Consider the following 25,962-nt stretch of genomic DNA (forward strand, 5'->3'; position numbering starts at 1 on the left):
AATCCTGTTAAGACCACAGAGATGAGAGCTGTATTTCTGCCAGCTCTGTGATAAAACATTCTTCAGAACATCTGGGGAATTTGCTGAAACCTATTTCCCTCTTCAGTCCCCCCTACACAAGTTTAGTTTACCTGCAAGCGATGCCTGCTCCTCAGTAGATGTCCTGGAGCTCCTCCCTGGAGGTCCTACCTCGCAGTCACTGCCATGCTTCCGTGACATTAGAGCACAGATTCCCCAGAGAGGTGGCTGAGTCTCCATCCCTGAATGTGTTTAAAAATTGTCTGGATGTGGTGCTTGGGGACATGATTTAGTGGCGGGGTCATCAGTAATAGGGTAATAGGGTTAGGATGAGGCTGGACTCGATGATCTTCAAGGTGTTTTCCAAACACCTGTGACAGGCAATATCAAGGCAATATCATGCCTACCATGGCAGCTACAGGTCTGGTTTCCAGCATGCTGTGCTGTCTGGGGTTTTGCCAAAGCAGTGTGGTAAGGATACAGCCCTGCAAGGAAAAAATCACCAGAGGGTAATAATTTGGCTAGAAAATCCTAAACTCATTTCTAAAAGAGCTCAGCTATGGAATTTCTGTGCAGTGAAAAGCATCACTCTGCTTTTATTCTAAACACAGTTTGCAATGCTCCTTTATTTTTTAAGATTGACTCATAAAGACTACAGGAGGGCACCAATTAGTGAAATAAACCTCTAATCCTCAGTGCAGTGCCTGCTATAGGACTACTGTTTAACAGCCTTCTTGCTAATCAATTCTCCTCAGTCAGCTAAATGCCATAGATGTTATGTAAATAAATGCAAGTTTAAGAGTGTTCTTCAGTGAGCAGTTAAAGCTATGTTCCCTCTACTCCACCATAAAATCAGCAGGCATGTTAACACATATCTACTCCACCTTGTACAAATGGCTTTTCTTGTTCACTTGATTGCTGCAGTTTGGGGAAAAGAGAAGCAGGAAATAGCAATAAACTGACTGTTCTTCTTGGGCAAGACTTAAAAAAACCTGGTACCTCAATAGCAACCAAGGTGTAGAACAAAGATGCATATTTTAGAGTCAAAACAGTGTCTAGAGTTTAGGTCATACTTCTGTTGTAAATGCTAAGCCAGACTGACATCCTTCAGCTTTCTGAATAGAAGGGCTGTTCCTCAGAGCCTTCTTCACGTGTAACATTCCTCCAGAGGAGATTTTTTTCCTTGGAAGTTGATACATTAGTGAAATAGGTAATGTGTGTATTTTGAAATGATGCAGCACCCAGAATACTGTCAACGACAAACGAAGCCAAACTCCATCTGGCAAAACCCACACTGCCTTTAATGGTACCAGATTTTCACCCCTAGTATTTGGTTCATCAGTGAGAAATGCCTTTTAGCTATTTTTTTTTTCTTAAGTAGGGTCAAAGAAAGCTGGACAACAGTGTGTATTTGTCATTTCTCTCCTGTGCTGCCCTGAAGCAAGAGCAGTGATGCTCAGGAAGGGGTAATCAAACACTTTGTATTGCTTCAGTACTATATCCCAGTATTCTTTAACACCGAAATCAGTGTGTTGTCATCAGAAGTAGGTGACAACAAGGGGGAATAAAATGACTTGCCTTGAATTATCCAGCAGAACTTTACATAAAGCACAGATCTTGTGTGTTCGTGGCACTGAGCAGGCATTTAAAACAAAGAAAATAAGATGATACCATATCCTGCAAGTTTCACTGAGCTGCTCACATAATTTTCTTTGTCTTCATACTAGTGTTGGATAAATCTTGAATAAATGAAACATTTTGTTTGAATGTCTAGCATTTAAGAATTCTCAAAAGCTCCAAAGTTCCATTATCTTGCCTGTGTAAGGAAACATAGCCTTTCCTCTTTTTTTTTTTTTTTTTTTTTCCTTTTTGGGTGTGGTGGTGGTTGTTGTTTATAGTTTCTTTTGATATTGTATAGTACATATATTGGTGACTTGAAATAGCCATTCTTTTCACAAATAAATTATCTTTATTATACTAATTCTTTATATAGAAGGGGAATTTATTGTTCTAGCAATGTCTTATACATCGATATTAACTGCTTTCCACGGATAATATTTGTCAATATTTCAGCACATTGCACAGGTGATGAGCTTTTCACTGATTAAGAAAGGTGAGCTATACTGACAGACCATACACATTTGAGGTAGGACTGTTGAAACCTAAGAAGTTCATAAAGGAAAAACAAACATACCACATTTTTTGCTCTCCAAGCATTACCAATTTAGGAGCCACTGCTCATTTCCTCCTATGCACCCATGCAAACAAACTTTTCAAAATTTCATTAAGTATAGATAATTGAACCTACTGACATGCTGAACATACAAAGCAGTCCTGAAATATTTAGTTTAATTAATAAGCAGTTAAATTATTTCAGGCAAGATTGCTTAGAGAGGAATCTTTCTGAATTCAGCAACAGAAAAAGGTGGTAGCTGACCCTGCAATTTCAGCCCAGTGCGAACTAGAGGATAAAAAACTGGTTAGGTGAAAAACTAGAACTGAAGAGAACACAGTAAGACCTGGTGAAATTCTGTGATAGAGAAAAGTAGAAATTTCTTTGACAAGCATCTGAGAAGCCTTTTTGGGTTTTCTTAAAGTTTATTTCAATTTTATTTGTAGTATGAGAAGCTCAGAAATTTGGTTTTCAGTTTTCTTAACTTACCAAGATCCTACCCACTCAGAAAAACACTTGTTTTTTTCTACAAGGCATTGCTTAGAAATACACATGTGTAGTATCAAACATCTTTAAAATATGTAGCAGCTTTCCCTGCCAAAGATCTGTGACTGTTGTTACTAGAGCTAGTGGTCTATGATAATAAATCATACAAGTTGTCACAGGGAAAGTGCAAGGCAAGCATCATGAGTGTATAGTAAAAATCATGGATAATTTTGTTTAAATATGGATATTATTTATTTTTAAGTAGACATGTTGAAAAAAGAAAAGAATAATTTTGTTAACTATCTTTAATTCAGTGGCAGCAATAGTACAGAAACATTGTTACTCCCTCTTCTGCCTGTGTAGAGGGACTTGAGTGGGTGGTTTTGTGGGATTGGGGGTTTCTGCCTGTGGTCCACAGACTCCTGAGGGCTCACACAGAGCTTCTGCAGGAGCTACCTGGAAGCAAGCTAGACAGGCAAGGCCCTACTCAGTGGAGTGAAGCTCATCCTACCAGCCTTTCTCTGTTGGAAAACTGGAGGGATCTGTGATGAGACCAGCAGCAAATCACTGCCATTACAGATTTTCACAAAGGCTGCCTTGTCCCTTAAAGGAGTAGTGTCTCTGGGGCTCCTTCCATGATCATAGCTGAGAAGGGGGCTTCCTCAGTCACTCACTCAGAGTAGATCATTTCACTCCACTGACTAGAGGATTGACCCTGGTGGATGAACCTCCAGGAGTTAAAATATGCCCCTATAAATTTTGCCCCCTGTTAGCCTCCCCTCCATCCAAACCACAGGTGTCACAGACCTGGAGGGGCTGCCTTCACATTAAAAACAGCTCTGCCAAGCCAGATCCCACTTTCCACTGAAAAGGAAGATCCCTCTCCTCTGTCCTCTCTTCCCAGCTGCAGGTACCCTCCTCCCTCCTCATACTGGCTTTCTCAGTTGTGAAGCTGTACGGCAAGTCAGCTCAGTTGACAGGCTGCTATATCTGTCACCCACCTGTTCTTTTGTTTGCAGATTTATTTATATGCAGTGCTAGATTTCCACTGGGTCTGTTTTCTGAAGTGATTTGCCCCAGGACTATCTGATTGCTAGACCCATCCCAATGGGAATGGAGCAGGACCATGTCACTGGGGGAGGAGAGAGGATGAGGAGCAGGATCTCCTCCCTCTTCCTTGGCAGGACTCAAAGAGATGTGAAACCTTATTAAAGGATGAAACTCAATGATAACTTGATGTCCTGCTTTTCTGTCCTTGCACCTGCTGTGGGGAGATGCAAGAGTTGAATTTGCAGGAAGTTCAATGTTTCTTTGCAGTCCTTGTTTCCAGCTGCATTGGAGAAATGCATTTCCCTACTTTCTGCATAGGTGAGCAGTAGCCCACCCACCGTGATAGAAAGGAGCAGGGAGTACAGGAACACAGGCTCACAGCAGATAGATAGGATGCAGATAGGCTCCAGCTACTTTGGGAGACATCCAGAGGAAATCATGAGCACTGGCTGTGAGATCGCACCCTTGAGATGGTAGTGATCAGTGTCTCTCTTTCCACATCATTCTCCACATCTTTCTCTTCCTATGAAAAAAAATGTCTCCTTACAGCAAGAGCTGTGGATTGATTTTAAAGAGCATGGAGCCAGCTGAAAACAAAACGTGTGTGACAGCTATCACAAATCTACAGCTTTAACAGTGATGCCAGCCTAGATGTCGAAACAGTGCTGAAAAAGTCAGATGCACTGCAGTGGCTGTCATAAAACCCTGACATGATGGGATGTATACTTTCTGTATAGATACATATCCATTCCAGGAGCCAGAATCTTTCTGCATCTGGCTTATAAAAACTTACTTCTTACGCTACACATAGCAGTTCAGTTCTGGTTTCTTCTGTACAATGAACAAATGTGAGCATTTGGGTTTTGTAAGCCACAGTTGTGAGATACCTCTGACAGGGAATCTGCAAAACCAAATTCCCTAGTCTGATGAATATTCTCAAAACCAAGTGACTTCAGGCTTCTGGGCACTGGATATCACACAGACTTCACAGGTTGTAAAGGACTGGAAAAACAGAGCAGCAAGTTTAATTTAAAAACAAAAAGCAACCATGAGAGCAACTATGACAGGAAACAAGAGGACCTAAAAAACTAGAGTAACTATGCCTTCTCGAGTTATGATGGACTAGATGTTACAGGCTTGATTTATCACTGTATTATGCTGATTTTATGCTATTGCAAAAGCAGGGTGATAGAGCTGTGCTGAATATCACTAAATATGCATCCCTTCAGTTCTGTCTTACACTCTTGCAGGCATAAAACCAGCTAATAATTGTGTGAATCAAAGAAAAAACTACTAAAAATGAAATGGTAGAAATGTCAGATGCAGGGAAAGACAATATTTTTACTCCCTGATCAATACAGTTTTACTGCAGCGATCCAGCCTGAAGGGCAAGGGAAATTTATTGAAATGCTAATTTTCAGTAAGATAAAGACCTCTTGCAAAGCAGCATTATAACATGCTTGGTAAGGAAAGGCTTAAACCAGGCTGAAAGTTTCTTAAACACTCTAGAATTAAATATAAACTTTACCTATCTGACCACCTCCATCTTACTTTTATTTCATGCTAGCAGCTCTTTGACCCCTGTTCTGTTATTACTGACTGTGTTGTACAGCACTTTATTGGTTTATGAGGCCCTTTGGTTCCAAGTTACTTACTCACGGAACAACATCCTGTTCACGAAACACAAACGTGTGACCCTCTTTGTAACAGCAGCACATTCTCAGTGGATACTATGCCATGGGTTGCAAAAATTATATTCTTCACAAGGCATATGTTTCGTGTCATGAAATTTCATCTTTAAAATTACACACGAGGCTCTCTCAAGTGCACAAGGCATTAGGAAGTGCACTTGAAAACACTCTGAAGTCCTGGAAATGCCAAGGAACCTCATTTCTAAGTGTGTTTATTTGAACAGAAATGCCAATATGCAGAGTGATTGCTAGGCTAGAACAATACATGCAAAGAACTCACAAAAAGGAGGCCAGGGTGGCTGGGATTAACCTATTGTAAGAAAAGTACACCTTGCCTGCTAGCAGGACATGCAAATAATGCACTAACAAATGGCTTCATTTAATTACATCTATGATCAGTTACTTTTAGCTATTCAAAATGTTGCAGAAATATTCCTTGTGTGTTTGTTTCAAAGAAATATTTGGCTTGCATTCAGTCAGTAATAATCAGGGGCAATGTTACAGTTACAGTAAATGTACGTGGAGTTTATGAGTGGCTGCACAGTGGGACATAAAGATAACTGCTTGGCATTTCCGAGTTACATGAGTTTTCTCCAGAAGAAACTTCTGAGAAGCCTATTTACCCATGTAGATATCTATATACACTCATTTACTGTAAGTGAAAGCAGATTTGTGTCATCTGTTATGTTTATTTCGATTGACTATAGATTGTTTGTCCCTTGATTGCTGCTAATGTTCTGTGGAACCATTTGTTTTCCTGCAGAGTTAATGGTATTAAAGGAGAAGGCATTGACTTCTTTTTAAGAAGAATTAGTTTTAAGTTATTTTTGCTTAAAAGGGAAAAAAAACCCCAACAAAACCCAACAGAAAAGAGCTTGCTCATTCTCTCACCTGTCCACTTTAGGAGAATGCAAAACACAGATACCTGGGCCATACATTTTATTATAGATGGAGAACATTTTAATTTCTGTGAAATTATGGACAACAAATCACTTGTGTCTCAGGACACACAACACTTGTGTTTCTACTGGTAAAAACTACTCTAAGTTTATCTACTATTTATCCTGAAAACTCTTAATAAAAGGCTCAATTGTGACAGGGTTTGCAAATAATGACTTGTGCCTTGTCAGTGTATGCCAGCCTGCAGAAAATAACCGTTCTGTTGCATGTTTCAGAATCTTTGGGGTTAGGAACATGGCTGGTGGAATTAATGAAAATAATTGTAAATAAATACATCAAGATGTGATCAATTGGAATTGCTTCTTATATTGATGCTTTGCCCTCCCTCTGCCCTGTCTTCCTTTTGTGAGAGTGGGGTTGGCTGAGAGCTGGTGCAGATACCTGGGTGTTGGCTCACCCAGAGTCAAGACATGCTGCTCCCACCCCATGTGCTCAAATGGCTCCTCCCTTCCTGAAGAACAATCCAAACACAATTTCTCAAGAAAAAAAATGAAGGTTCAGGGATTCACTGTCAGTGTAAAACAAAGAGAGATGCCTTACCCGCTGAGGGTGATGGCTTCATCCCCCTGTGGTGCTGCTTTGCCAATGACCTTTCTTCTTTTGCTTCCTTTGTGCAGGACTTTGTGGACAATAGATTTTTCTCCACCTGAAAAATGGAAGCAGCTTTGCTGTTCATCTTTCCCACTGGAGTTTTTCAATAGCAGGTGTGCTGCAGCATCTTGGGAGAGCTTGATGAGTCCACTGCTCTCACACCACAGAGACAGAGAAAGGCACGTGGGCTTGAAGAGCCTTTCAAGAGACTCTTGAACCTGAACTTGGTTGCCTCTGTGCCTGCTTTGAATGAAAGAAAAGAGCCAATCAGTCCTAAAAGAACTGGTACTGCAGCAAGGGGAATTTAAATCCAAAGCATGTTCTGCTTCAAGATTATGCAGACTTTTCCATTTGGTCACCAATTCCAGTGCTGTGGTAGAAATGTAAATTAGGACTAAGAAGGAACAAAATGGCTTCTGTTCCTAGGTAGATGCTTAAGTTATGATCATCAGATGAAAGTTTTAATTGTCATTGAGGGAACTGAGTACAAACAGTTTGGTTTGTTATGTTTCAGACTGTAATTATCTCATTTTACACCTTTACGTTCATTGCTTGTTTCCGTGGACAAATTTTTTACAGTCCCTCATACCATGTTAAAAAAGAATCTGAAATTAATAGCACCATAATTGGAGATGAAACTAGGAACAGCTCTTCCTAATAATTGGAGATATGATGAGTAATTGTAATTTATGTTGGCTTTTTATGTTGCCATGAGTTTTATAAAAAACCAACCAAACAAGAACATGTCAACAACCCTGTACTTCCTTTTTGCCAAACCTGTCCCCTCACCTCCTGGCTTCTGTGAGCTGTGGCCATGTTATGGGAAAAGTGTGGACTGAGTGTATCCTTCTGTCAGGTGTTTCTGCCTCATTCCAGAATCTAACCCTGGCATGACCTACACTGGAGCTCATCCACCTTGCCCTCTCCTCCCTCTGTTCCACATCCTCAAACAGTGTCCTGACACAAGAAAAAATCTGTATGTACAAGTAAATACCCCAGGTACCAGTACAGGCTGGGGACTGAGCTGTTGGAGAGCAGCACAGGGGAAAGGGACCTGGGGGTGCTGGTGGATGGAAGAATGACCATGAGCCAACAATGTGTCCTTGTGGTCAAGAAGGCCAATGGCATCCTGGGGTGCATTAGAAGGGGGGTGGTTAGTAGGTCAAGAGAGGTTCTCCTCCCTCTTTGCTCTGCCCTGGTGAGGCCACATCTGGAATATTGTGTCCAGTTGTGGGCCCCTCAGTACCAGAAGGACAGGGAACTGCTTGAAAGAGTCCAGTGCAGAGTGACCAAGCTGACTGAGGGAGTGGAACATCTCCCTTATGAGGAAAGGCTGAGGGAGCTGGGTCTATTCAGCTTGGAGAAGAGGAGAATGAGGGGTGACCTCATTAATGTTTATAAATATGTAAGGAGAGAGTGCCAGGGGTGTGGAGTCAGACTCTTCTCAGTTATGTCCAGTGATAAGGCAAGAGGTAACAGGTGAAAGTTGGAGCATAGGAGTTTCTGTATACACATAAGGAAAAGATCTTTCCCTGTGAGGGTGACAGAGCACTGGAAAGACTGCCCAGGGAGGCTGTGGAGTCTCCTTCCCTGGAGACATTCAAAACCTGCCTGGACATGTTCCTCTGGGACCTGCACTAGGTAATTCTGCACTGGCAGGGGGGTTGGATTCAGTGATTCTTTGCGGTCCCTTCTAGCCCCTAACATTCTGTGAAATCCTTCTCCCAAGCGTGTCTTCTGGGCAAGGGCCTATTGCAGTCTCACTCATTTCAAGATACTGAAAAAGTACTTTAAGCAATTAAAAAAAAAAAGACTACATTAAAAAAAAAAAAAACCCAACACAATTCTGGAGTGGTTACAAGCTTGCTTTTTTTTAGGGGCAGTTATATTAAAAACCTGAGATATTTCAGTCACTTATGAACCCTGAGGTCTGGTGCTGCACTTAAAGCTTAAAGGTTTGGGATCATCTGGTAGACCATCCATGTGTTATCACTCTGTCCTTTCAGTGATGACTCAAACATTAAAAAGTTCTCACTTTTATAAGTCTTTCAGTTTGTTATACATAATATACAAATAAAACCCAGAAAGTTATTAGATATCTGAACATATAATTAATAGCATTGTTGAATGACTAAATAAGATAAGAGTGCTTTTTCTCCTCCCCTGCATTTCCATGGAGCAAGAAACTGGTAATATGCCTGAAAATGCATTCACTGACTAGAAAGATCAGAACATTTCCTGAAATGTTGTGGTTTTCATAAGGTCACAGTGAAGATCAAAGGGAAAATTGCACTGTGTATCAGTTGAGATACGTGAGTCTTTCGACCACTAAATTTGTTTTTTCTGACATTTTAAATATTTCCCAACAAAAGAGCATAATCAAGATTCCTAAATGTATTTTATTGTCCATATAACTATATTTATATGCACACCCATATTAAATGCAAAGATTGTGGTTGTTTCAGATGCAACTGCAAGTGTGAAGTTACATCAGAAAATTAGCCAGTAATAAAATGTTCTCATTTCTCTTTGAAAGACAAGAAAATGTGAATAAAGATTAGGCTTAGAAAAACAAAAATTCACCTGGAAAAACATGCCACTACAGCAAGCACTAACTATTGATCTTTATTGCAGTGTGGTTTGATGGTCACCTATGGCTACAACAGTGTGGTAGGTGTCCTTCAATACTACTGTGACCTGTATACTAATGGCACTGTGCTTCTCTCAGAATTCTTAGCTGAACTACATAGGAAGGTAATTAAATAAAATAAAGGGAATGGTGTGTTGGAAGCCATAGAGCTACAATTTGTTGTCTGGCTTACGGTGTATCTGAAGTTCATCTGAAAGTTGGAAAGGGTTGCAGAAAGTCATCTAATACACCTACGAGATAACAATGTAAATCAATTTTTGTGGCAATTAAGGTATGTGTGGTGAAAACAGAGGCTGATGTATGTTTAGATTAGTGAGTTATGCCAAGTATGATAGGTGCTGAAACATCAAGAATTGATTGCCAAATTTGTTGTTATTCACATTCTAGGCAAGTATTGGGGAATATGAGAAGAGTAATTAACATCACTTCCCTCAGCACTTCCCAGTGTAATGATTAGCAAAACATCTGAAAACATGCTCTTCAGCCCTCTGTAGAATTGGCTGCTGATGAAACCAAATAATTTTGTCTTACACTCTGACATATTTTGTCTTCTGTCTGCTGTTGTCCTAAAGTGGTATTTTTCCACCTTTGTTGCTCTAACCCTTGGTGTTAAAAAAGTTTCATGAAATGAAATACATGATTCTCTGGGTCAGTAGAAATACTTAGTTGCTGAGAGTTAATCACAGACCAACTAAGTATTCTGAATGGTCATTTTAACCCTACAACACTCCAGCATGTACCGAAGAAACTTCATTGGCAAGGATCGATGTCATTCAAAGTATTATCTTTCCTGCTTTGTTTGTGGCAGGAACCCTATGCTTACAATTTATCATAGTTCACTTCTGAAGTCCAGTGTTGTCATGTAAAGCTAAACAGAGCAGATGTTGTGATGACACTAATTAACATTATTAGTGGTGGTATTTATAAATTAAAGCCTGTTGAGAGGAGCAGTTACATGTTTTAGTCCCATGGAACTGAAAGGATCGCTGAGTTACCTGTGCTTGCTTAAATGCTATTCTAAATAGGGATGAACCCAAACATAAGTGCTTCACTGAACTGGAGCCTACTAGAGGCATGGGAAGTCTCATTTTCTTCATGGGACAAACCTTTCTTCATTTCAGCTAGATCACGCAGGCATAAATCATGCTGAACAGCCAAAGAAGTATCTCCCTGCATAAATTCCTGGATTGCTTAAACTTAACACCTAATTACAGAGCTGGTGAACCTAGATCCACTGAAGGCGGTTTGAAAGGCTGCCTAAAACATCATGGGTTGAGATGCCTTTGTCGGGAGCATTGTGCTGTGATGTGTAACGTGGGTAGATTCCTGTGGGATGTTGACAGTTTGTGGGAAATGAATGTAGGAGGAATTGGGTTATGAAGACCAGGAGTTTTAATTTTTTTTTTTTCTCCCTCTTTCATTGTACTGTTTGTGGGCTTGGGGATTTTTCTTTTTTTTTGGGGGGGGGGAGGGGCAGAGGGGGTGAGTTGTTGTTTTATTTTGTTATCTTTTTAAGATAGGAGGATGGAAGAGATGGTTTTGGAATAATCTGGACAGGACATGCAGCATGTCATGAGTCACCTTTTCCCAGAGGTTCAATACTACACCAGCCTTACCCTCCCAAAAAGATGCTGGTCGATGCTGCTGAAAGCTCTAATGTTCCTTTTTTGCTCATAGCATTTATATGGAGTGATAATCACTTGATAAACCATGGATTTATGTAATAAATTAATTAGTTCTGCAGTGTTTCCTACACTCTGCCTGCCAGTCTGTCTCTACTGGGACTTGTTCAGTTTTTTTCCTGAACAGTTACAAATAGCTCTCAGTATTATTATTTTCTTTAAAATAATTTGTCAGGAAAATATTTTCTTCTCTCTACACCAGAAGTGGATTTTCTCCTCTGTATTATTGTGGCCTGAGGCATAAGGCAGGCACAATTCTGGTCTTCTGGAGTGGGTGAGTTTAATGCAGAGTTTAATGTTCTCTGGCTTGCAGCAACACAAGGATAGGGACAGAAGCTTTACTACTGGAAAAGGATGTATCTTCCCTTATTGAACAACTTGTGACTCTTGCATTTAGTATCAACAGGGCATGAGGTATCATATCTGAAGTAGTCATGTCATTAGTTACAGAAAAACTAGGTTCATGGCACTCTCCCTCATACTGCTTTTTGCCTCTCCTCAATATATGCTGGAATGGTCATGTGATATCAGACCAGGATCTGTTTTATCTAAAGGTGGTATGTGTAACTTCTTGAAAAATATTTCTTGAACATCATGGATTTGCACATTATAATTTCCTATATAAATGTTCAGTCCATTTTATTCCTCCTAGAACAAAGTGTTCTAGAGAATAACTTTATACTTGTGTTGTGTGAAAAAAATTTATTATTTTATCACTCCTTATGGATTTCTATCAAATAATGTTCCCCTTTTTTTGGAATGACAGAAATGTTGAATGGGAGTACAGGGTATTTAATTTGCATTAAAGTCATCATATTGCAACCGCTAATATAATCCTTATTATTTTGTCTTTAAATTAAATGGACCTAATCCTTTATATATTTTCACACAGAAAATTCTTCATTCCTCTACTTATTTTAATTATTTTTTATCTGAATCCCTGTTACTGTATTATCTCCTATAAAAGCACTGACCAAAACTGAATGCAGCATTCCAGCTGACAGTATATTATTCATTTACCTACAGCATTATGCTGTTTATAATGTTTTCCACTCTGTTCTTACAACGCACCATACATCCTTTTTCTTTTTTTTTTTTTTTCCAGAGATAACCTACTATACGGAAACCTTCCTGCCGATCTGTCATCAGGATTGCTCCAACCCTTTCCTAGAGCGACACAGTGTAAGTAAATAAAGTATCTGTGACTTCCCAATCTCTTCTACTAGTGGCAGCTGCTTCTTTATATATATGTATATATATATATATACATAAATTTATTTTTTTTAATCAGTATGTACTGAGCTGCCACTTACCTGGCCTTGCTAGAGTTCTCACATGTTTTGACCAATGCTTTTTATATTATGTGCATGTGTGTGCACGCTCCTGTGTGTGTTCTGCAGATGCTCCCACATAAGCATGTGGCCCTTTCATGGGGCCATTCCTATCAAGAGCCCTGCTAGGAGACACGAGTGCAGAGCTGTCACCAGAGCATATCTGAGCTGCTTTTGAACTTGTTAGCTCAGGTGAAGCTGGCAGCAGTAGGCAATGTGGGAGGCTGTGTGAGTCCTCCTGGCTCTCACAGCCTTCATTCAGCAGCAGTGATGATCTCTGTGCTGATACACCTACTCTCCAGTGGTATGGGGACTTCTCTAGGAGAAATTGACTTTTGTAAAGCTTTTCAACTTTCAGCTGCACCTCTGAGTGCAACTTGTTCATGGTCTTCATAGCTCAGCCATGAGAAGGACTTCTCGGCATCCCAATCTGCCATGTGTTAAAAAGCTACTCTGAAAGAAAAAGGAAAAAAAAAAAATCCAAAAACTTTATCAAAGGCTTTTGGATAGTTCTAGTGCATTATATCCCCTGAGGTAACTCCACTGATTCTGACTTTTTATAGGTCTCCATCTAGCAAAACTCATAATCAGCTGCTTAGTATTAAGCTACTGCCAGTGGGATTTTTCCTATGCTCAAATGCAAATGAGTGTTCCTCTCCTGTACCCAGCAACAGCTCTCTGTTCTAGTACTTGACTGAAGAAATAGGCTATTTTATGGGATGTAAGTCTTTACACTTTAATTTCCAAAAGCTCCTTTCTGTAGCATGCAGAGAAAGCACAGTTTCTGTGGTCCTACTTAGTGATAGCTGGGAATGTTGATTGCACTGTCTTTATAAACACAGGCCAGAAGAACATTCAGATGAAGCAATCATTTGAGCAGGATTAAGAGGAAAGGAGTGAACACATGGCCAGTCACCAGAGCTACACACGTATGCATAAAATAAATCCCCAACCTGTTCCAGACATGCACTTAGTTACTGGAATTGCAATATGAGCTTACTTTCATGAGCAAGGATAAAAGAACTTGTTTAACCTTTGTACAGCATTTTCCACCCACACAGAAAAGTGACATCAGATGTTTCATTTAGGTAAAAAACAAGTCAGCATTTGGGAGACTCACGGTCAAGAGACAGAGATACCTCCTTATCACTAAATCCCTTCACTCAGCTTGCTACGTGCTCACGGTGGGTCACTTGAAACGTTCCAGTGGTTATTTCTGGGTTTTAATGACTCTGATGCTGAAAGGGAACCCTCCAGCCCTGTGCTTAAAGCATTGGTCTGAAACATTTGCTAGAAGGTATTTTGTGTTTGCGTCTGCAGTGTGAAGTAATGCTTTTGCATTTAAATTGGGGAGTATTTTAATTTCCAATATGCTGCTGATTGAATCATTAGCACTGGAGAGGGGTTTTACAAGGTCAGTCATTAGCTGGCCCTCATATGAGGAGCATAAAGCCTTCCAAAGGGAATTTTAAATGAGCACCACTGAGAGAGGTGAGTAGGATGCAGGCTAGAGGTGCCTACTTCTGTGCAACACCCGGGTGGATTTCAGTCCACATAAGTGCCACCTGAACAATACTTCAGGATTTCTGGCGTTTCTAATCTTAGCAGAGCATCTCCCTGCTCTTTGTGTTACTTTGTGTAATACTTCGTGTTACTTTCAAAACAGGTTGAGGCTTAGTTCCTACATGCCCCAGCAGACGACAAGAAAGGATTTGGTTTCAGTTGACATTTTTGACCTATGTGAACACACTTATTCCTCCTTTCTCCCTCCTGCCCCCCAACAAGTGTTTGAGAAATAACCTTTGAAGTCCTGGGAGAAGTAGCATGTGTCTGTGAAGGGAGAAGGTGGGGGTGGCAGAGGTGATGGAAGGAGCTCACTTTGACAACACGACAGCCAGGAAGTAAATTATTTATAACTCTTGTGGTGGAGAGGGGGCCAGCCCACATGTTTTTGAAAAAGAGTTTAACTAATCTCACAGTAATTTTGTTATTTGTAAACGTGTTTCTCTCTCAGTCCTGGTGGATAGCAGGAGAGTGGAAAGGGGATCATGGTACAAGGCATGGTTGGGCTGCCTGGGTGCCACTGCCCAGCTCTCTCTGAGCTTCAACAATGCTCCTGAAAAGGATTTTGCTGTTCCTAGAAAAAGCATGAGCAGACACATGCAGGAACTGACTCTTCCGCAGAATGAAAAAATCCTTTATTGCCTCTGACAAAGTGCAGCCTAAATTTTGAACGAGCTTTTAAACCACAGAGTATCTTATTTTCAGCTGGGTTTCAAGACTTTATCAAAGAGGAAGTTAACTGTGAGAGGCATATGACCATGACACTATACTTGGCTGGACTGACATCAAAAGAAGTGAATTTTGGACATGGAAAGACTTTTTAAATCACTGCTTCAGTACATCCACATTTAGATTTTATTTTCTCTTCCGTACAGAGGATATACTGAGCTATTCTTGTAGACTGAATGACACTGTAAGTCCCATGATGTATGCATGACACGGATTGACACTACTGCTACATTCCTTCAGTTCAACAGCCGTGTGAAGGCTGTAATATCCTGAGCTAAAAAAAGGTCAAAAAATAGCTTTATCTCAAGAGACATAGCCTGCAATACAATGCTTGGCCATGCAAACTCAAATCACATACGTGTACATTTATATGTGTATATGCATATGTGCGTACTCATGCACAAGAATAGATATATATGTGCGCACCAGTATTGTATTATTAGTTTTATTTTTATTCCATTTTCTTATAATAAAACAAAAAAACATAACAACAACAAAAAAAACCCAGACAAATAAGCCCTGTACTTTTTTTTTTTGCTTAAAGAGCAGTAAAAGACCTAAGCATAAGACATAGCAGATTAAATCTTGAGGAATATATAAGTATTTGTACTTTTAACTAAAAAAAATTAAAAAATAAATCCATTCTGAGGTCTAGCATGTTAAAGAAAAGGCACAAAGAGAGAAGCCACAAGAGGTATTGCTGCAGCAACCTCCCCGAGTTATGTCCATTTATTGATGAGAAAACTGAAATTACTTAAGGGTGTGCCCTGCTCTCCTTACTCTGGAAGTGCTCCCACCAGGATGCCACAGAACTTTAGCAGCACAGCAGTTGGAGATCCAGCTGGGGATGTGCTGTGCATCTCACTGCAAAAGCTTCGTGGGTAGCATGGAGTGGAATTTCTGGGTAAAATTCTGACCCTATTGAGGTTGGCAGGTGTTTTGCAACTGTCTGGAGTCAGAATTTAACCCCCTTTTTCCAGGAGAGAAGCTAGGAACCAGAATGAATACCCAGGTACATAACAGCAGGTGTGTGGTGTTTATTTCCTTTTTAGTATCAGACATCTGCTCTTGGCATCCCAATCATCATCACGGTGTCTCTGTCTCATGGGTAGCAGAACATGACATTGGTATATACCATAAAAAGAGCAATTACTTAAAAGTTACAATTTATATCCAGGCTGTGAAACTTATAACTAGAAGGATACTACTAGGAAAGCACTGCCCACAAGTTCAGTTGTAATAGTACTATTTTGCACTCAAAGTTGGACTGCAATGTCTTGGGATTTTACCTATGTTTTGAACTGATGAATGGTAAATCGATACCATCCACAGTCTAACATGCTGTAATAGCTCTGGCTCTTTATTTATATTGATTGCAAACAATTTTATAGGACTTTTTAATGTCAATTTATTTTTAAATGATATATAATTATCCTAAACTGGAAAAAGTGTTGAAACTGGAAGCCCAACTAATTGAGACAAATGTCTCAAAACCATAATCTATTTTCTAGGAGAGGAAATGCAATAGTAAGACTGGCAGTGGATGAAACTTTGTAAGATCTGTAGACTTTATTTATACCAGAAGCCTGCAACCTCTTTAACAGCATTAGTCAATCCATTTCAAGCTAGCATGTCCTTTCAAGAATGCATATGGATCCAAACCAGAAATCCGTGTTTTTTGAGTTTCAAAAATGTTTAATTTCAACATTCTGGCTCTCTGTGCATTTCATGGACTTTGAGTAGAGCTAGATCAAAAATTCCAGCAAGAGCACTTTCGGCACCAGTGATCCATACATGATGCTGCGTGCAAGCATTGATCTGACTGTGTTGCAAGGATTGTGAAACTGGAGTATTTGTTTTGAAAAGGCACAGATCCTGAAGTCTCAGCCACTTTTTTTTTTGTTGTTGTTGTTAACAAAGTATTTCTAGCACTAAAACACTAACTTATTTATTTCTGTGTAAAACGTGGGGCTGATCCACTAGTGGAAAACTACAAATAACCACAAGTTCATATATTATAATTTATATATTTGTAGGGCTGAAGTAGCATTTAATCAGGAAAAGAAGTGACCTGGGTTTTTCTTTCTCAACCTACCAAGCTGTGGTGCTGCTTGGCTACCCTGCAGAAATGTCTTGTGCCTCCCATGCACCAGACAGCAGCAGATGAGCTCATTAGGTGGTTCTTCCTTCTCAGATGATCAACTGGGTAACAGTTAATCCTGACATTTGAAAAAAACCTGAAAATTAAGTGATAATCTCTACATCTGTGAGAAAGCTCACTTTGTCAAGGGACTGCATCTACAACACACAACAGAAGTTTTCTGGGGACGATTTGAATAAAAAGGAGCTATGCTGTGTGGAGAGACAACATGGAAGATCAAATGGAATTGGGAGCACAAAGGCTGCTTTTGTTTAAATGTGAATTAATGAAGAGAGGTTGTGGATGGAACTGAATTTCACCAAGGAGGTGGACTCCCCACGTGCAGGTACTGTGGGCTAAGCTTTACTATCAGACTTGGATTTTGCCTAAGTGCAGCTCAGCGTGAGGAAGTTTCAGAGCTGTGGTACAGAGAAGCAACACAGGAGGCAAAATAAGAGAGTATTAAACACCTAGAAAGAGAATATATGTTTTTTTTCCTTTATTTCATAGATCTTAGCAGGCAAACTCTCTATTCAAGATAGTTTGTCAAAGCAGATTTTAAACATGCTGTGCTGGCATCCTCAGAAAGTCCCTACCTAGATGGTTGGTTCACTACTATTAAAAAAGATGGGCACCCAGTAGTCAGCTGCAGGAAACAGGCTAAAAAGCACAACTCAAGCCCACATAACAATGTGTATTAGGCTGTTGGGTGACCTGCACAGTACCCTGGTGTTGCGTGAGGAGAGATGTATGAAAACAAACCTTGCAGGAAGAGTCCTTAGAAGGCAAAGAGCACATTAAACCACATCAAGGTCTCTGTGAGCTTCTTCTGAAATGTTAACAAGCAGCTTGCTTAAAGAGCAGTGGCAATGGTAGGAGAGACACAGCTAGAAAACTTAATTGGATAAAAATAATTTTACTTCCAGAACACTTTTTTGAACTGCTTACTGGCTTCACAGCAAGGCTGTATTTAGCAAAGATCCATCTGAAACAAAAAGAAAAAAAAAAACAAAACCCAAGAAAGAATGGAAGAAAGAGCAGTTACAATCCTGTATGTCTACTAAATAAACAGTACTAGCTGACAAGAGGAAAATAGGACTGAGCCAGAAGTGGTACCCAGGTTTTGATCTTTTAGAAATACTTAGAATGGATTAAATGATAGGGACGGTGTGCCAGGTGTCTGGCGTAGGGATGGTGGTTTGAGGTAGCTTAAGTTGTATTAATAAAATGGTTGCCAGCATGACTTACGTGGCAGTGATCTCCTTTCTGATCTAAAAGGAAGAAGGAGAGCCTGTCCCTCCTGCAGCCCATCAGCTCCCATCATGGTTGTCGAGGTCAGTGGGTGAAATGCTGAAGATGAGACTCTTGGAGACACCACAGCATCCTGACTTCAAAACAGCATCTGTCTGTGCCAGAGCTAAGCTTGCAATAGGAATTTCCTTAAAAAGCAGGGACCTCCTGGAGCTGAAACAGAGCCCCAGGCAATGGCAGAATGGATGGGGATGTGCCTGTGGCTCAGGGCCCTGCAGCGCTGAGCCCTGCCAGCATCTCAGCCCTCACCCCCGAGCTTTGGTCACCCACAGAAGGGTGATCAGAGAGCCACGATGCCCTGTGGCCCCTGAGACGTGATCTCCCTATTCTGGATCAGCCAAGGCTGTGCTTTAATTAGCCACAGTGGTACTGTTTGAGAACCCCTGCAACATGGTGGCCACGGCTGTTGTTCAGAGAAACCGGAGAACAGGCTTTCACTTAAGGCTTTTTTTCATTGCTCCCCATGCAGCCCAGGGCCTTCAGAGTGTAGCTGTGCTTTTTGTTTATTATTGTTATTAGCTTTTATTAGATTCAATGCAACTTACCTCAGCGTGCCCTGTTTTTCAATTTCTGGTTTGACGCTGTTATTTGTACTGAGGAAAAGTTCAATATACTGTATGGAGTAAATTACTACATGATACATTATTAATTTTTCTTATATAATATGTTAATAAATAATAAGTTGTTGAAAAATATTAAATGTGCATGCTTTTGCAGCAAGCTGGTGAGGGGGTAGTAAACAATTTTAGCAGCTGTGTAATGTTTATGTTTGTGGTATCTACAGGCAAATTGAGGATTTTTTTATACAAACTAAGCAGGACCTTGATTCAGACAGTTTTGAGCTGAAGTTCTGCAACAATTCTAGCATTTGGTTGACATTTTATCTACCTACCACAGTAAGTGAAAAACTTTCTTCTTATAAATACGAACAAGCTATAGAGATGCATGCTATTTGTTTGCTGGGCAATTAAATAGCTAACGTTGACATTTCAATTATCATCATTAGCCTTCAGCCTGAACACCCTACTGAGGCAAATAAGATCATCTTACAACCATGCAGAGAGCCCTTGCTTCAGGCTGCCTGAAGACTTGGGCATAATTCCCTGTGCTGGGCTTCTGTTCAGCTAATGTTTGGTAGGTTACTTTCATCACCACAAAAGGCAGTTTGAAATAAGGTGCAAATGAGGGTTTAGCTCCTGGTACAGGTCCCCTTTTTTCCCACTGAGAACAAATAAATTTCAGGTGCCGAGAGCTGTGGTGATCAGTGGCATTCACTGGATAGGACCCATACCCACCCTGTAGACAACTTCTCCCCACTCTCACTAAAAACTTTTTCCTCCATGCCTGTACCACCAATTCCCAAAACTTCTTTGCTTTCACATTGTTTCACATCTACAACACCAGGACTCTGTCGCGCTTCAGTGCCCAGTGTGAGGGCCAGCTGCTGGCTCGGATAAAGGACCTGGTGCATCTCCTGAGTTGAGCGAGGCTGTGACAGATGCAGCCAGAGGTGTTTGTCTCTTGTAGGGTGCTTACCTGGGCCCTGCAGGGTAGCTGGTGGCTCACAATGTAGTGCAAAGCAGCTGCCTCTCCTCTGCTCCATGACATGGTGTGATGCATCTCCATGATCATGTCCTTTAGCTGAGCCAAAGTGCAGTGAAAAGGATGGTGTGTAAACTGGGGAAAGAACAGCCACCTGACAAAGGGGAAGGTGGCACATCCAAAGCAGAGTTGGCAGCTTTGATAAGAGGCACAGCTGACACCAGGAATGTGAATGTCCAGATGGGTAGCCTAATATCTTTCAAACATTTTGTCAGGAGAAGGCAAGAAGCACTGGTTTCAAGAATGAAGAATGTAGAGCAGTTTTATCCTGTATGGTGAGATTATACAGTCAGGAACAAAGATGCAAAATTGTGGATTTGGGTAAGGTACGTCACATTTTTGCATCATATCTGAAGCTACTACTTGCCTCACATGCAGTCCAAGTGCTCATTCCAGCTATGAAGGTACTGTCCATATTAGTGACAGATGGTGGACCAAGACACTGAAAACTGCCTAAGCCTGCAGATAAACCTGGGGAGGGAAACTCAGTGTGGCTGCAAACCATGCCCAATCAGGATACCATCTACTTTTCATCTTCTTTTTTTTTAATAAGATTTTTTCCCTAGTTCTCCTGTAGAGATGGGATGAACATAGCCTGTCTATATTAAATATATGTTTTAACAGTGCCAGACTTGACCATTTGGGAGATTTTTACCACATTACCATTGCAGCCAGCCAGTTATTATTTGAGACAAGCAATCCAGTGTCCTCTGCTGGTTGAAGAGATGGCCACATGGGGTTCTAGTTTGGCTCCAACTTGAAGCCAGCATAGGTGTCTCTGCACTGTGTTTCCAACACCTGAGTGACCTCTGTGTTCAATTTGTCCCAGCCCCTGATTTCAGAGAATAGGGAATTGATTGTAGTGCAGAATTACACTACAAGCACTGCATTGGCAAGTTTTTCAATGTGGAGTAACACGTTCAAAGTGACAATAATGTCTTTTTTTTTTTTTTTTTTTTTTACACTATGAGAAACTGATGCAAATATAGTTCAGGCAACTTATATAAAGTCTCTCATCAGGAGAGTATCAGCCAAAATACAGATGAAGCTGTCGGGAGCCCTTTATAAGCAGCATCTCACATCTCAAGGACTTCTGAGTGTGTGCTGTCTTGAACAATGCATGACAGTGGCTGTGTGACATTTACCAGACCCCTGAAAGCTTAATACAGAAATCTAGTAGTGATTCTATGTGCTTTTATGTACACATCAAATCAAACCTCAGTTTTATATACAATCACATTGCACTTAGTAAGATTTATCCCTGTCATAACTCAGTCAGATCTAATGAAGCAGCATCAAAAACTAGATTTGTCTATGAAATGTTAAAGTAGGTTACAGAAACAAGTTTTTCAGCCAAGTGCTGAAAATAATGGACTCTTTTCAGTGGAAAGAGTACATTATTTGGCCAGTGAATAAAATATAAACACCAGTAGTTTGAGTGCAATGTTGAAGAGAGTAAGGGTTTTCTTTATCTGTTCTCTTCATATCTTCAGGGAAAGTGAAGTGGCTGTGTTTAAAAATGTGGCCAAACATATCCAAAGAGTCCTCAAGTAATATATATATTGTATCTCAAGACAAACACAAAAACTAGGATGTTTGGAGCATTGCTGGAGATATTAAAAATAAGTATCAAATATTTCAAACTCAGATTTGAACTTCCCCCGTCCTCTTTTTTTTCTCACCTGTAGAAAACAGTAGGAAAAAACCCCAGTGTTTTTAGACCAGAGTTCACTCTAAATCCAGGTGGATTTTTTTTTCTAAAATCTGACTCAGCTTTATCAGAATATGTCAGAAAAAAAAAACCCAAAAACTTCCAATAGCCTTTTTTTCATCAAGGGAGGTCAGGATGGCAGAAGTTTCACAAGAACAACTGGCATCATCAGATTTCTACTTTTCAGTTGGTTTAGTGCCAAAACAATCATTGATTTTTCACTTTCTGTTGGAGCTTGTAAATAATCATAGTGCCCTTTTTCTGCAATAATAAAACTGGTATGATACTAATTGGAGACAACAAAAATAACTGATCATTTTTTTATTTCTTCATCTCATCCTTAAGCAGTCATGTCCATATTTCAAACATTTAGCCATTTTTAAACTCAGATCAGGTATTTAAAATGAAATAGCGAATAAATGGCAGAGCTGTATGGGTGATTTTTGTGTAGTTTTACGAGCCACAAAAAAATTAAGTAAATTGATAAATGAGTATTAAGTTTGTCAATTTAAATATGTATATAAAATAAGGTAAATAAAAATATATTTGATGGTGAATATGTCCAGTGGGAGCACTTCCTTGTGTTTTACTGTATAGTGGCTAAACATTAAGTCAAGCCTTTAACTTGAATTTAATGTATTAAAGCAATAACAATCATGGCACAGGGTATTTCCTGGGAATTAATGACTGACTGGGAGAGTTGATGGGCCACTGTGAAGCTGAGGGCCATTAACCTTGGCTAGTCATTAATTTCCCTGAAAATTCCCTGTGCTGAAGTTGTTAATGCTTTTTATAATCTTCTTAAATAGTAAGTGTGTGTACATATATATACATATATATAAACATTTTCCCTCCTTTCCAAGCAATTTTTAAAAAAGATACCAATGGAAGGAAACATTTAGGCAATAATGTGCTTTCCCTTGACTTTCCTGATAAAATAAAAAAAGCATTGTAAAATTAAAAAAGAAACAAACTCAATCCATTTTAGATGCAAAATGTTAATTTCCTAAATGAGCACTGTAAAGATTGTTTGAGAACTCTAGTACAACCATTCACATGGATTGGTGCAGACCATCAGGTTCTGCAGTCCAAAGGTGCTCAGGTGACTATGATGGAGCTGGTGGCAGCAACTTCCTTTCTCATTTTTTCCAGTGGTTGCACAAAGCCAGATCTCTGATGTCCCCTGCCCCAACACCACTCACCCTTGTTCATAGCTGATATTTCTCTTTTGCACAATTCCCCAGGAGTAAAAGATACCAAGACCACTCCAAATTATTCTTAAGACTTGGAACAAAAAAAGTTGATGCAAAATCACCGCCAAGAGCCAGCAGGTGGAGGGAAGTCATCCTTCCCCTTCTGCCCAGCCCTGGTGAGACCACACCTGGGGTGTTGGGTTCAGTTTTGGTCTCCCCAGTACAGAAGAGACCTGGAGCTACTGGAGAGTTCAGTGAAGGACAATGAAGATGTTTAAGGGCCTGGGAGCATTGCTCCTATGGGCAAAGGCAGACAGAGCTGGAACTGCTCAGCCTGGAGAAGGCTGACTGGGGATCTCATCTATGAATATGAATACCCGAAAGGAAGAGGACAAGAGGACAGAGCCAGGCTGCTTTTGGTGGTGCCCAGTGACAGGAGCAGAAGCAGTGGACACAAAAAAACCCAGGAAACTCCACCAGAACACCAGGAAACTTTTGTTCACTGTGAAGGTGATTGAGCACTGGCACAGGTTGCCCAGGGAAGCTGCAGAATTTCCACCCGTGGAGTTATTCAAAAGTTATCTGGAGATGGTCCTGGGCAATGTGCTGCAGCTGGCCCTGCTTGAGCAGGGTGGTCGGACAAGATGATTTTCAGAGGTCCCACTCAATCTCAACCATTCTATGACTCTGGGAAAATCAAGAGGTTTGACCATATAAAAGTTGATTTCTCTGGGGTCCTCAAGAAATCCTTATGTCTAAATGTCCAATTTCCAACATATTCTAGTCAGAAAAAGAGCCTGCATGATGACAGGCTCATGGAATCAGATCTTATTCTATCCCACTGAGTTTAAACCCCAAAAAGAACAGTTGTGATCCTCTTTTAAGATGTATGCTATATATATAGCTTGACAGGTCATCTTTGTTCATTATAAGTTGTTACTAATGAATTTCTTTGCAATAATATGCATGGCCATTGGGGAATTGAATCCTATTTAGTCAAGGGAGCAGAACGGACTGCTAGGCTTTACTATGGCATTCACAGGTTTACTTTTCCTGCACTGGTTGGAACAATAGATGATCCATAGCAACTCTAAGGAAGGCACAGAAATGGTGATGCCATTCTTTGTACAGCTTTCATTTTTTGCCTTTGATGTTACAGATTTAACCTTTGTGGAAATTAATCTCTGGAGAGCAACAGGGACTGAAAATTTTACTTTTAGGATCTGTCATTTCCAAGAGTAATTGCAAGATGTTGGTCTTGCTGATCTTTTGTTTTGTTTTGTTGCTTGGGGTTTTGGGGGTGTTTTGTGTGTGTTTACTGAATTTCTCATTTGATAAAGTGGTTACTAACTAGTGCCTTGTAACTTGGCCAACCTGTTTTCAGGAGTCATTCATTCATCTCGCAACTGGCAGTAAAATCATAGAATCATAGAATCATAGAATTGGCTGGGTTGGAAGGGACCTCAGAGATCATCGAGTCCAACCCTTGATCCACCATTGCGGTTGCTAGACTGTGGCACTGAGTGCCACATCCAGTCTCTTTTTAAATATCTCCAGGGACGGAGAATCCACTACTTCCCTGGGCAGCCCATTCCAATGCCTGATCACCCTCTCCGTAAAGAAATTCTTTCTAATATCTAACCTAAATTTCCTCTGGCACAACTTAAGACCGTGCCCTCTTGTCTTGTTAATGTTCCATCTCCTACTGTAGCTAGTTAAAAAATCAGTCATTGCTAACAACAAATTAAAACTCAGCATGTGGAAGTGTTGGAAAAGGATGTTGAACCACGTGCAGGGAATTTTATTCATCTCGGTATTTTTACTCACCTCTGAAGTATTTGGGGCACGTGAGTCCATGATTAACTGTAGGTGGCAAAATAATTTCAACTCTGTATTAGACCTAGTGATGAAATTACTCACTTCACACAAGGAATACTCTCTATATTAACATGTTTAAGATACAACACTCCAGCATGGAGAAGTAAAGAAAAAAAATCTGTTATTAGGAAAGCCCATTTTCTGTTTAGCTATCACTAGTACATGTTTTCTCCATAGCTCTGCTGATTTTTGCCATGGATGCAACCCTCACAAAGAGGGAAATGAAATGCAAACCCAGCTTGACATGACCAGAAGCAAAGTAGGAGATGCCACCTCTCTCTTCTCCTCATTCTGACTGTGAATAGGAAAGAGGAAGTCTAAAGAGAAACCTAAACTAAAGCACCAATATAGACATTCAGCAGACACCAGGGAAGTTGTGACCCAAGTCACAATCTGAACTTTGTGGCTGATGCTTCCCTCTTGAATGGGCTAAACTAAAATCTAAAACCCAGCAAACGAGCTTGAATTTACAGAGAGAAAAAGACAGTTCAGATATTTATTGTGTTTATCAGTGGCAAATGAATGGGTATGAAACTATTAAAACCTGTATCAGTACCTTTTCTTTTTGGCAAAACACCATAGATTTGACAAAACTGTTTCCACAGACCAAAAAAATTGCATCATTTCAGATGCTACCATAGCTGTAAGAGTTCTATCAGATTGTCTTGTCTCAGTGTTTAATTTTCACTCTTGTCATTCAGGAGCACTGGATACTCATGTCTCAGAAGATGTCTATTGAATGGTGGTGTTTGGTACTCGCACAACAAATGATATTAATGCACTGGAGTTAACTGGAAACTGGAGTTTCATAACCTGCAGCTTCAGAATATCATTACAGATGGAGCTGGGAGTTTATTTATATCTAACTGACCCATAATTAAGTTTGGCACTTGCTTACATAAAATTTGTGACTTCTCTAGTGTTATCTCTCCAAGATACACTACAGTTTTTCCTTATGCAGTTAACAATGTGATTATCCTATCAATTACTATTATAAAATACTCTCCTTGTAGATGTTTATATAGCAGGGAGAGTTAGAGGCAGGGTAATTAGAAATAATTTTTTTAAAAATTCTAAAGACTGGTAAAGAAATCCAAACCACTGGAAGAAAATCAGTCCATGAGTCATAATCTTAGAAGATGGAATGTTTGTAGAGAGCTGAACAAGGAGCCCTGTAACTTCTCTTCCATCTGGCTATGGAGT

This window comes from Calypte anna, chromosome 1 (assembly GCF_003957555.1).
Source record: "Calypte anna isolate BGI_N300 chromosome 1, bCalAnn1_v1.p, whole genome shotgun sequence".
In the NCBI taxonomy this organism is placed as follows: Eukaryota; Metazoa; Chordata; class Aves; order Apodiformes; family Trochilidae; genus Calypte; species Calypte anna.